General features: G+C 35.6%; 1 non-coding gene across 1 annotated transcript; it reads left to right on the top strand.

The window, feature by feature from the left end:
- The first annotated feature begins 805 nt into the window (after positions 1 to 805).
- On the top strand, positions 806 to 916 carry LOC114893485. The gene has a single exon (XR_003792909.1). It is a non-coding gene; the product is annotated as a U6 spliceosomal RNA (small nuclear RNA).
- The last annotated feature ends 9,506 nt before the right edge of the window (positions 917 to 10,422 follow it).

Raw genomic sequence — 10,422 nt, 5'->3', positions numbered from 1 at the left:
GAAGGAGGCATCCACTGTTTATATTTATTCTTCTAAGAAATTCTCTCGAATTAGGATAATTTTAAATTATGCTAGGGCTTCAGGAACCCCTCCCTTATATGTGACTGTTCCATACACACACAAAAGCTTTCTAAAATGTTGATGTCTTACGCAAGACACAATCTCACTAAGTGTTGAGTCTACAATTTATGCATAAATATAATGTTTTATAACTGCAAATATGAAACCACACACTGACCAAAATTGCAGAATGTTTAAAAATATTTTGAAATTGCAATGAGGTATGACTTTGTTCTCAAAGCAACATTCTTTTATGCATCTCTTACCAGAACCTGCATCATGCTGATCCTGTCTGTTTAGTCAAGTATCTTTTTCCTTGCACTGAAAAGGAGTCACAGGGGGAATAAACTACTAGGCAGAATGGATTAGCATCCAGCTTGCAGACCACTGTGAATATTTATAGAGCATTTGAGTATCATTAGCTGAGTCTTTTTCTCAAAGCACTGTTTTTTTTTATATGTGATCAGAATAATACCTGAGAAAAGAAAAGTCTGTGTGTGTATGTGTTTGTACACGGACATATATGTACATGTGCTCACATCTGTGTAACTTGCCCACTGGCATTTTTCCTATGGTATTCTCAGTCTCCTTCTTAGGCCCAGTTCTGTCTTTCATCTCTCATTTTAGGCATCTTACAAAGTCTAGAACTAGACCTTTCTCTTGAGACATGAGAAATGGAAGCAGAGTTCACTTTATGAAAACAAGACAGGATCCTTCAAGAGAAATCAAGAAATACAGATAAGCAGTGCTTGCTTCGGCAGCACCTATACTAAAATTGGAACGATACAAAGAAGATTAGCATGGCTCCTGTGCAAAGAAATACAGATAAGCAAGTCTATAACTAATACCCATAATTCCTCTAACTTATCCAGAGTCAATTTCTGTTACCACCTTGTATACACATACACATGTATGCACATTCACATATGAAAATCACATTCTCCAGGATATTTTTCTTAATATGAAATATTTGCATTTACTGTTTTGTAACAGATTTTTCCAATTAGTCCACTTGTATTATATTTTATATTCAGTACCACAACATTTCAGTATCAAGAAGAGTACAAGGTAATATTAAATAACTAAAAGAGGAATATGAAATACAAAAGAATTATTTTTTTTAAGTCTGAAAAAACCCTCGAACTAGGAATATTTATTTTCTAACAAAGCATTGTGTTGACCAAACAAATTGCTTTTGGCTAAGTCCCCTTCTTTTGGAGGAAAACAGCACTGTTTTTAATAATTAGAATTATTGAAATGCAACTAAAAATGCATGAAGTATGTCCAGATATATCAGAAATAATGGTCAGATCAAAAGTTTAAGGTTCAAAAGACTGGTATCTAGAATAGGAAACATTGAAGCAGATCAGGCCAGTTGGTTCTCACTAAATTTTATATTTTATTTCCATGCCCAAAAAGAAAAAGTTGATAAGCTGTCTCAAAGTCAGTTATGAAAAATCACTCTCTCTTTCACACAAGTTGGTCAAAACAAACTTCAAAAATCAAGTAACTTAGTGAATTAAAAGTTTGCCACAGGATCAACACATACTTTCTCAGGCAGTGTGTGTGTGCACACATGTCTGTATCTTAATTGTAGGAAAAAAGCACTGTCTAAAATACCTCAAGTAGGGACTTCCCTGGTGGTGCAGTGGTTAAGAATCTGCCTGCCAATGTAGGGGACACGGGTTCAGTCCCTGGTCTGGGATAAAATATCTCAAGTAAAGGCTGTTCTTTGTTATACAATCATATCTCAGAAAAGTAACTTCACTAAAGTGTAAATTCCAGAATAGATTTTTTTCTTCTGCCAAGAAAACTAAAAGGATCAGATCTGTGTCCCCATTATCTAAGAATAAGATGACATCCTATGTTATTTCAACCTGAGAGGATAAAGAATTTCCTAATATGTAATGATTTATTTTTGATGTTGAACAAGCCACTTGTGGAAATATGTAAGTCAATTTAATATATGTTTCAAAACATTATGTTGCTACTAGTAAACAGAATCCTCTATCAAAATTAAAGACTTAACAGCAGTAAATAAACTTACTTTATTGAAACAGTAGACAGAAATAGAAAACACAACATTTTTCATACTTTTCACTTAAAAGAAATTACAATATGATTCCTAAAGGATTTCAATATAAAAGAATTTTCATCCTATTTTTTAGTATTAATATACTGCTAATTTCCAACACAAGAAGATAACCCACAGAATCACATATTGGGAAGTTCAATTCTTTCAGGACGAATCTGGAAAACTTCCTGGATAATATATCTTCATAATAAATTACAGACAACTCAGAGGTTTAGACTGATCAAAGAAGCAAAGAAGGATCAGTAATTACATTTATACTCGATGGACACATGGTTCACCTAGGGAAATCTCTACACAGGGTTACCACCATCTGGCTGCTTTAGAAGGCATGACATCATTACAATTAAACTCATAATATCCTGACATGTAAACTCTGCAATTCCAAATACCCTACCCAAATACCCATATCATGATTTAGTAAGCCTTCAGAATCACTAGAGAAGTGGAGATTCACTTTGGCAATTGAATGCCTACTACATTAAAAATCCCTGTTTTAAGAGGTATTGAAACATGCACAAAATAAGATCTCTACCCTCTAGGAATTAAAATATAATTAGGAGAGGACATAAATGTGAAAATTACAAATATTAGCTTGTTTTAAGAGACAGCATTCAAACAGTAAACCTTTACCCATGTATATTAAGTAAACTATGGTTTCAACCCTAGCCATAAATGTATTCTTAAATTACAGTATCCAAAATTCTTCATAATTTTTGAAACTTATGGGTATTCAAGTAAAATATTTTGCTGGCTTAAGTAGAAAAAGATTATCAGTAATTTCAGACTTCTTTCCTCTCATAAAATGCTGACTGTGAGAAAACCAAAATCTCAGCGACAATATCGCCTCAAACTACATTATAGACTATTGTTGGGATGAAAGTATTAAACGGTAGGAACACTATGTATCATCAAACACTTAATTAAGAATAACTGAAATCCTGAATCCTGTAAACAAAATTGAAAACTTGGGCAATGAGGTTGTCAGGGCAGGAGAAATTTCCCTCTACCATCTTGAGTTCTTTTGGCTGGAGTAATAATAAAACTGACACAAGACAGATTAACAGGAGATAAACAAATTTTAATTCATACACACAAAGATCTCATAGAAACAGAATATAAGATGTGGCCAGAGCAGGCAGCTTTTATACTTTTTAGACAAAGAAACAATAAATTTATGAGCAACTGACACGACAAAAAAAGTTAGGCTTTAGGTGAAATTAATTAATAATTAGTGAGGAATCTAAACAGAGTTTGGGCTTTGGGTAGTAAATTAAAGAAGTAACAAGGTTTGTTTATACAGACTTCTCAGCCCGAATTCCCACTCTCTGGCCATAAGGGCATCCTTCTACCATGTGCAAGGAGGGAACCTTTCATATAAGGGATTTATTTCCTGCTTTCAGGGAAACAGAGAGGAGGGTCGAAAGTGTTCCTCTTGCACCAACTGTTTCTTAAGTAATTTTAATTCAAAATAATCAATATGCCACTGAGAAATACTTTGGGTTGGCCTGCCCTGGTCCCCAACAAGGTTAAATTTCTGATGTATAAACTTGAGAGGAGAGTCTCAGTGAATAATTACTGTGAATATTCAGAATTATTAAGTGTATAAAGAATAGAGGACATATATTATTATAAAACCCCTCATCAAATTCTCTGGGGTTGGAACACATAATTTTTCGAGACAGAAGCCCGGTGTGTCTCCCTTTCCCTGGCAAACCAATAAAGCTATTCTTTTCTACTTCAAAAAAAAAAAAAAGGAATAGAGGACTTATAAATCTTCCAGAGATATTTTGGATGGTGGGGAGATAGATAACCTCATTTTTCTATTTCACAAACACACACACAAAAATAACAATAAGAGTCACAATGATCTCAAAAGGCCCACTGATGATTAAAAAACACAGCTGATTTAGGGTTAAATATTGCTTTCTCCAACATGCAATAACAATCTTTTTTCTGGATAGACAACTACTGATGAAAAGAAGTTGCACACTAACATTCGCTCTAAAAGGTGGAGACAACAGTTTAGAAGTACCCTCAAATTTTGTTTTATAATTATAAAAAGTTGGATTCCAAACTTCCCTGAACTGGGGGAAATTGCTATTTGATTCTTAAGTGTCCTGAGAGTGTACCTTCACTGCTTCTCAAAGAAAAGTACCAGAATTTTACCCCTTCAGAAGTCTGACTTCCCCATGATACATTTTGAATTGAACCATGGTTGACAGTTTTATTATAAATACGTTGCACTTGTAATTGTTACACCAAGGAAAGTGATTGAAAAAATTTGCAAAGTTATAAAATTGGACTTTAGTTTTATGGAGAATGAAGAAATAAATGTTAGCTTTAAAAATAGTATCCTCAGAGATGTATATATCAAGACAAAAAGTTTCAAATTTGATTTATTATTCACTTTAGGTATAGCACTTTCTGATCTGGAAAAAAAAAACTGTCTAAAATTATTCCACTTTACATAAGTGGTGACAAATCACTACTTATAGATTTCTTTCCACAAATCTCACTGTCGGTGACATAAAAATTGCTTGAAAGGGTTCTGTGTGTTGCTATTTTAACATCTCTCACCACACTATACAAATGCCAGTCTGACCATTCTGCCTTTAGGGCTTTCACAAAGCAGCTTTCTTTAAAGGTTACAGGTGAAGTTATGTCTTCTAAGAATGTCAGCCCTCTTGACAGTTCTACATGATGTCAACATGGTTGATACTAAAATTTAGGTAAACATTTAATTTGGGAGAGGATTCTATTCACATTTGTTAATTGTTTAATATATTAGTTTTATTTTTAACAAAAGCCATCCTGCTTCATTTGCATACTTTTAGCTTTAATTCTTTTATAATTTTCATCAGTTAAAATGATACCATTAGACTTTTGGACCATTAGGCACTAGAGGGCAGATGTTTTATTTAGAAATAGTATTCAGTCCAACCTGGGTAAAGGAGACTTTGTCACACTCTTCATTAGAAATTCTCATCAACAAAAGAGCAAACTGTAAAATTTTGATAACTCACTTGCAGTTAGAAGGGACTGAATCTTGTAACATTTAGAAAACTATTTTTGTATTATTTCACTTTTAAAAAGCTGAAAAATATATTATAAGCTTTTTTGTAATTTTACACAACTCAAAAATGAATTCACATAAGAAAAATAAGTGTGGCAAGCCTTTACATCATCAGCTGGGCAAATTATTATGCATTTTTGAATTAAAAGAAAAGTTGCACAGAAATTCAGTTTGTAATAAAATGAATTCTAATGCAAATATGCAACATTTTATTCTATCCTGGTGTTTGGAAAGGTTTACTTTCACTACCTGAGTAACAGCCCACAGACTAAGCTAATTAGTGTTCTACATTGTATTAAAATATTCAATTAAAAATTAGGTATTTTAAAACTTTTTCTAGTAAACAAACTGAATTGTTACTGCCTTGGGTTTTTTTGTTTTTTGCTGGGGTTTTTTAGTAACAATTGGGTTGGCAGTTTGGTAATGCTTTTCACAATGATTTAATGTCAACCAAAATATACCTTAAAGACTCAAAATGTATCTGACAAAGATGCAGAGAAAAGATATAATTTAAAAGTTAGCCAGTCACAGCAAAGGGGATAAATAACACAGCCTCACAACTAGCTGCTGGACAATCATCGACAGGAAGACACTGGAACTCACCAAAAGAGATACCCCACATCCAAAGACAAAGGAGAAGCCACAATGAGACGGTAGGAGGGGCGCAATCACAGTAAAATCAAATCCCATAACTGGTGGGTGGGTGACTCACAGGCTGGAGAACACTTATACCACAGAAGTCCACCCACTGCAGTGAAGGTTCTGAGCACAGCCTCAGGCTTCCCAACCTGGGGGTCCAGCAACAGGAGGAGGAATTCCTAGAGAATCAGACTTTGAAGGCTAGTGGGATTTGACTGGAGGACTGCAGCAAGACTGGGGGAAACAGAGACTTCACTCTTGGAGGGCACACACAAAGTAGTGTGCACATCAGGACCCAGGGGAAGGAGAAGTGACCACAGAGGAGACTGAACCAGACCTACCTGCTAGGGTTGGAGGGTCTCCTGCAGAGGTGGGGGGTGGCTGTGGCTCACCATGGGAACAAGGACACTGGCAGCAGAAGTTCTGGGAAGTACTCTTTGACTTAAAACCTCTTAAAGTCTGCCATTAGACCCACCAAAGAGCCCAGGTAGGCTCCAGTGTTGGGTTGCCTCAAGCCAAACAACCAACAGAGAGGGAACCCAGCCCCACCCATCAGCAGTCAAGTGGATTACAGTTTTACTGAGCTCTGCCCACCAGAGCAACAGCCAGCTCTACCCACCACCAGTCCCTCCCATCAGGAAACTTGTACAAGCCTCTTGGATAGCCTCTTCCACCACAGGGCAGACAGCAGAAGCAAGAACAACTACAATCCTATAGCCTGTGAAACAAAAACCACATTCACAGAAATATAGACAAGGTGAAAAGGGAGAGAGCTACGACCAGATGAAGGAACAAGATAAAACCCCAGAAAAACAACTGAATGAACTGGAGATAGGCAACCTTCCAGAAAAAGAATTCAGAATAATGATAGTGAAGATGATCCAGGACCTCGGAAAAAGAATGGAGGTAAAGGTCGAGAAGATGCAAGAAATGTTTAACAAAGACGTAGAAGAATTAAAGGACAAACAAACAGAAATAAACAATACAATAACCGAAATGAAACTACACTAGAAGGAATCAATAGCAGAATAACTGAGGCAGAAGAACGGATAAGTGACCTGGAAGACAGAATGGTGGAATTCACTGCTGCGGAACAGAAAAAAGAAAAAAGAATGAAAAAAAAATGAAGACAGCCTAAGAGACCTCTGGGACAACATTAAACACAACAACATTCGCATTATAGGGGTCCCAGAAAGAGAAGAGAGAGAGAAAGGACCAGAGAAAATGTTTGAGGAGATTATAGTCGAAAACTTCTCTATCATGGGAAAGGAAATAGCCACCCAGTCCAGGAAGCACAGCGGGTCCCATACAGGAAAAACCCAAGAAGAAACACGCTGAAACACATAGTAATCAAATGGGCAAAAATTAAGGACAAAGAAAAATTATTGAAAGCGGCAAGGGAAAAACGACAAATAACACAGAAGGGAACTCCCATAAGGATAACAGCTGATTCCTCAGCAGAAACTCTACAAGCCAGAAGTTAGTGGTACAATATATTTAAAGTGATGAAAGGGAAGAACCTACAAACAAGATTATTCTACCCAGCAAGGATCTCATTCAGATTTGATGGAGAAATCAAAAGCTTTACAGACAAGCAAAAGATAAGAGAACTCAGCATGACTAAACCAGCTCTACAACAAATGCTAAAGAAACTTCTCTAAGTGGGAAACACAAGAGAGGAAAAGGACCTACAAAAACAAACCCAAAACAATTAAGAATATGGTCATAGGAACACACATATTGATAATTACCTTAAACATGAATGGATTAAATGATGCAACCAAAAGACACAAGTTCGCTGAATGGATACAAAAACAAGACCCATACATATGCTGTCTACAAGAGACCCACTTCAGACCTAGGGACACATACAGACTGAAAGTGAGGGGATGGAAAAAGATATTCCATACAAATGGAAATCAAAAGAAAGCTGGAGTAGCAACACTCATATCAGATAAAATAGACTTTAAATTAAAGAATGTTATAAGAGACAAGGAAGGACACTACATAATGATCAAGGGATCAATCCAATAAGAAGATATAACAATTATAAATATATATGCACCCAACATACAAGCACCACAGTACATAAGGCAACTGCTAACAGCTATAAAAAAGGAAATCAACAGTAACACAATAAAAGTGGGGGACTTTAACACCTCATGTACACCAATGGACAGATCATCCAAAATGAAAATTAATAAGGAAACACAAGCTTTAAATGACACAATAGACCAGAGAGATTTAATTGATATTTATAGGACATTCCATCCAAAAACAGCAGATTACACTTTATTCTCAAGTGCGCATGGAACATTCTCCAGGATAGATCACATCTTGGGTCACAAAACAAGCCACAGTAAATTTAAGAAAACTGAAATCATATCAAGCATCTTTTCTGACCACAACGCTATGAGATTAGAAATGAATTACAGGGAAAAAACGTAAAAAACACAAAAACATGGAGGCTAAACAATACACTACTAAATAACCAAGAGATCACTGAAGAAATCAAAGAGGAAATCAAAAAATACCTAGAGACAAATGACAATGAAAACACGACGATCCAAAACCTATGGGAAGCAGCAAAAGCAGTTCTAAGAGGGAGTTTATAGTTATGCAAGCCTACCTCAAGAAACAAGAAACATCTCAAATAAACGATGTAACCTTACACCTAAAGGAACTAGAGAAAGAAGAACAAATAAAACCCAAAGTTAGTAGAAGGAAAGAAATCGTAAAAGTCACAGCAGAAATAAATGAAATAGGAACAAAGAAAACAATAGCAAAGATCAAAATACTAAAAGCTGGTTCTTTGAGAAGATAAAAAAATTGATAAACCATTAGCCAGACTCATCAAGAAAAAGAGGGAGAGGACTCAAATCAATAAAATTAGAAATGAAAAAGAAGTTACAACACACACCGCGGAAATAAAAAGCATCATAAAAGACTACTACAAGCAACTCTATGCCAATAAAATGGACAACCTGGAAGAAACGGACAAATTCTTAGAAAGGTATAACCTTCCAAGACTGAACCAGGAAGAAATAGAAAATATGAACAGACCAATCACAAGTAATGAAATTGAAACTGTTATTAAAAATCTTCCAACAAACAGAAGTCCAGGACCAGATGGCTTCACAGGTGAACTCTATCAAACATTTAGAGAAGAGCTAGCACCCATCCTTCTCAAACTCTTCCAAAAAACTGCAGAGGAAGGAACACTCCCAAACTCATTCTATGAGGCCACCATCACCCTGATACCAAAACCAGAAAAAGATATTACAAAAAAAGAAAATTCCAGACCAATACCACTGATGAATATAGATGCAAAAATCCTCAACAAAATACTAGCAAACAGAATCCAACAACAAATTAAAAGGATCATGTGGGATTTATTCCAGGGTTGCAAGGATTCTTCAAAATATGCAAAATAATCAATGTGATACACCATATAAACAAATTGGAGAATAAAAACCATATGATCATCTCAGTAGATGCAGAAAAAGCTTTTGACAAAATTCAACACCCATCTATGATAAAAACTCTCCAGAAAGTGGGCATAGAGGTAACCTACCTCAACATAATAAAGGATATATACGACAAACCCACAGCAAACATCATTCTCAGTGGTGAAAAACTGAAAGCATTTCCTCTAAGATCAGGAACAAGACAAGGATGTCTACTCTCACCACTATTATTCAACATAGTTTTGGAAGTTCTAGCCATGGCAATCAGAGAAGAAAAATAAATAAAAGGAATACAAGTTGGAAAAGAAGAAGTAAAACTGTCACTGTTTGCAAATGACATGATACTACACATAGAGAATCCTAAAGATGCCACCAGAAAACTACTATAGCTAATCAATGAATTAGGTAAAGTTGCAGGACACAAAATTAATGAACAGAAATATCTTGCATTCCTATACACTAATGATGAAAAATCTGAAAGAGAAATTAAGAAAACACTCCCATTTACCATTGCAACAAAAAGAATAAAATACCTAGGAATAAACCTACCTTGGGAGACAAAGGACCTGTATGCAGAAAACTATAAGACACTGATGAAAGAAATTAAAGATGGTACCAACAGATGGAGACATATACCATGCTCTTGGATTGGAAGAAACAATATTGTGAAACAGACGATACTACCCAAAGCAATCTACAGATTCATTGCAATCCCCATCAAATTACCAATGGCATTTTTTACGGAACTAGCACAAAAAATCTTAAAATTTGTATGGAGACACAAAAGACCCCAAATAGCCAAAGCACTCTTGAGGGAAAAAAAGCAGAGCTGGAGGAATCAGACTCCCTGACTTCAGACTATACTACAAATCTACAGAAATCAAGACAATATGGTACTGGCACAAAAACAGAAACATAGATCAATGGAACAAGATAGAAAGCCCAGAGATAAACCCACACACCTATGGTCAACTAATCTATGACAAAGGAGGCAAGGATACACAATGGAGAAAAGGCAGTCTCTTCAATAAGTGGTGCTGGGAAAACTTGACACCTCCACATAAAAGAATGATATTAGAACACTCCCT

This window comes from Monodon monoceros, unplaced genomic scaffold (genome assembly GCF_005190385.1).
Source record: "Monodon monoceros isolate NGI ecotype Baffin Bay Population unplaced genomic scaffold, NGI_Narwhal_1 Super_Scaffold_12, whole genome shotgun sequence".
Taxonomy (NCBI): domain Eukaryota; kingdom Metazoa; phylum Chordata; class Mammalia; order Artiodactyla; family Monodontidae; genus Monodon; species Monodon monoceros.
The sequence above is the reverse complement of the archived record's forward strand: the minus strand, read 5'-3'. Positions and strand labels throughout refer to the sequence as shown.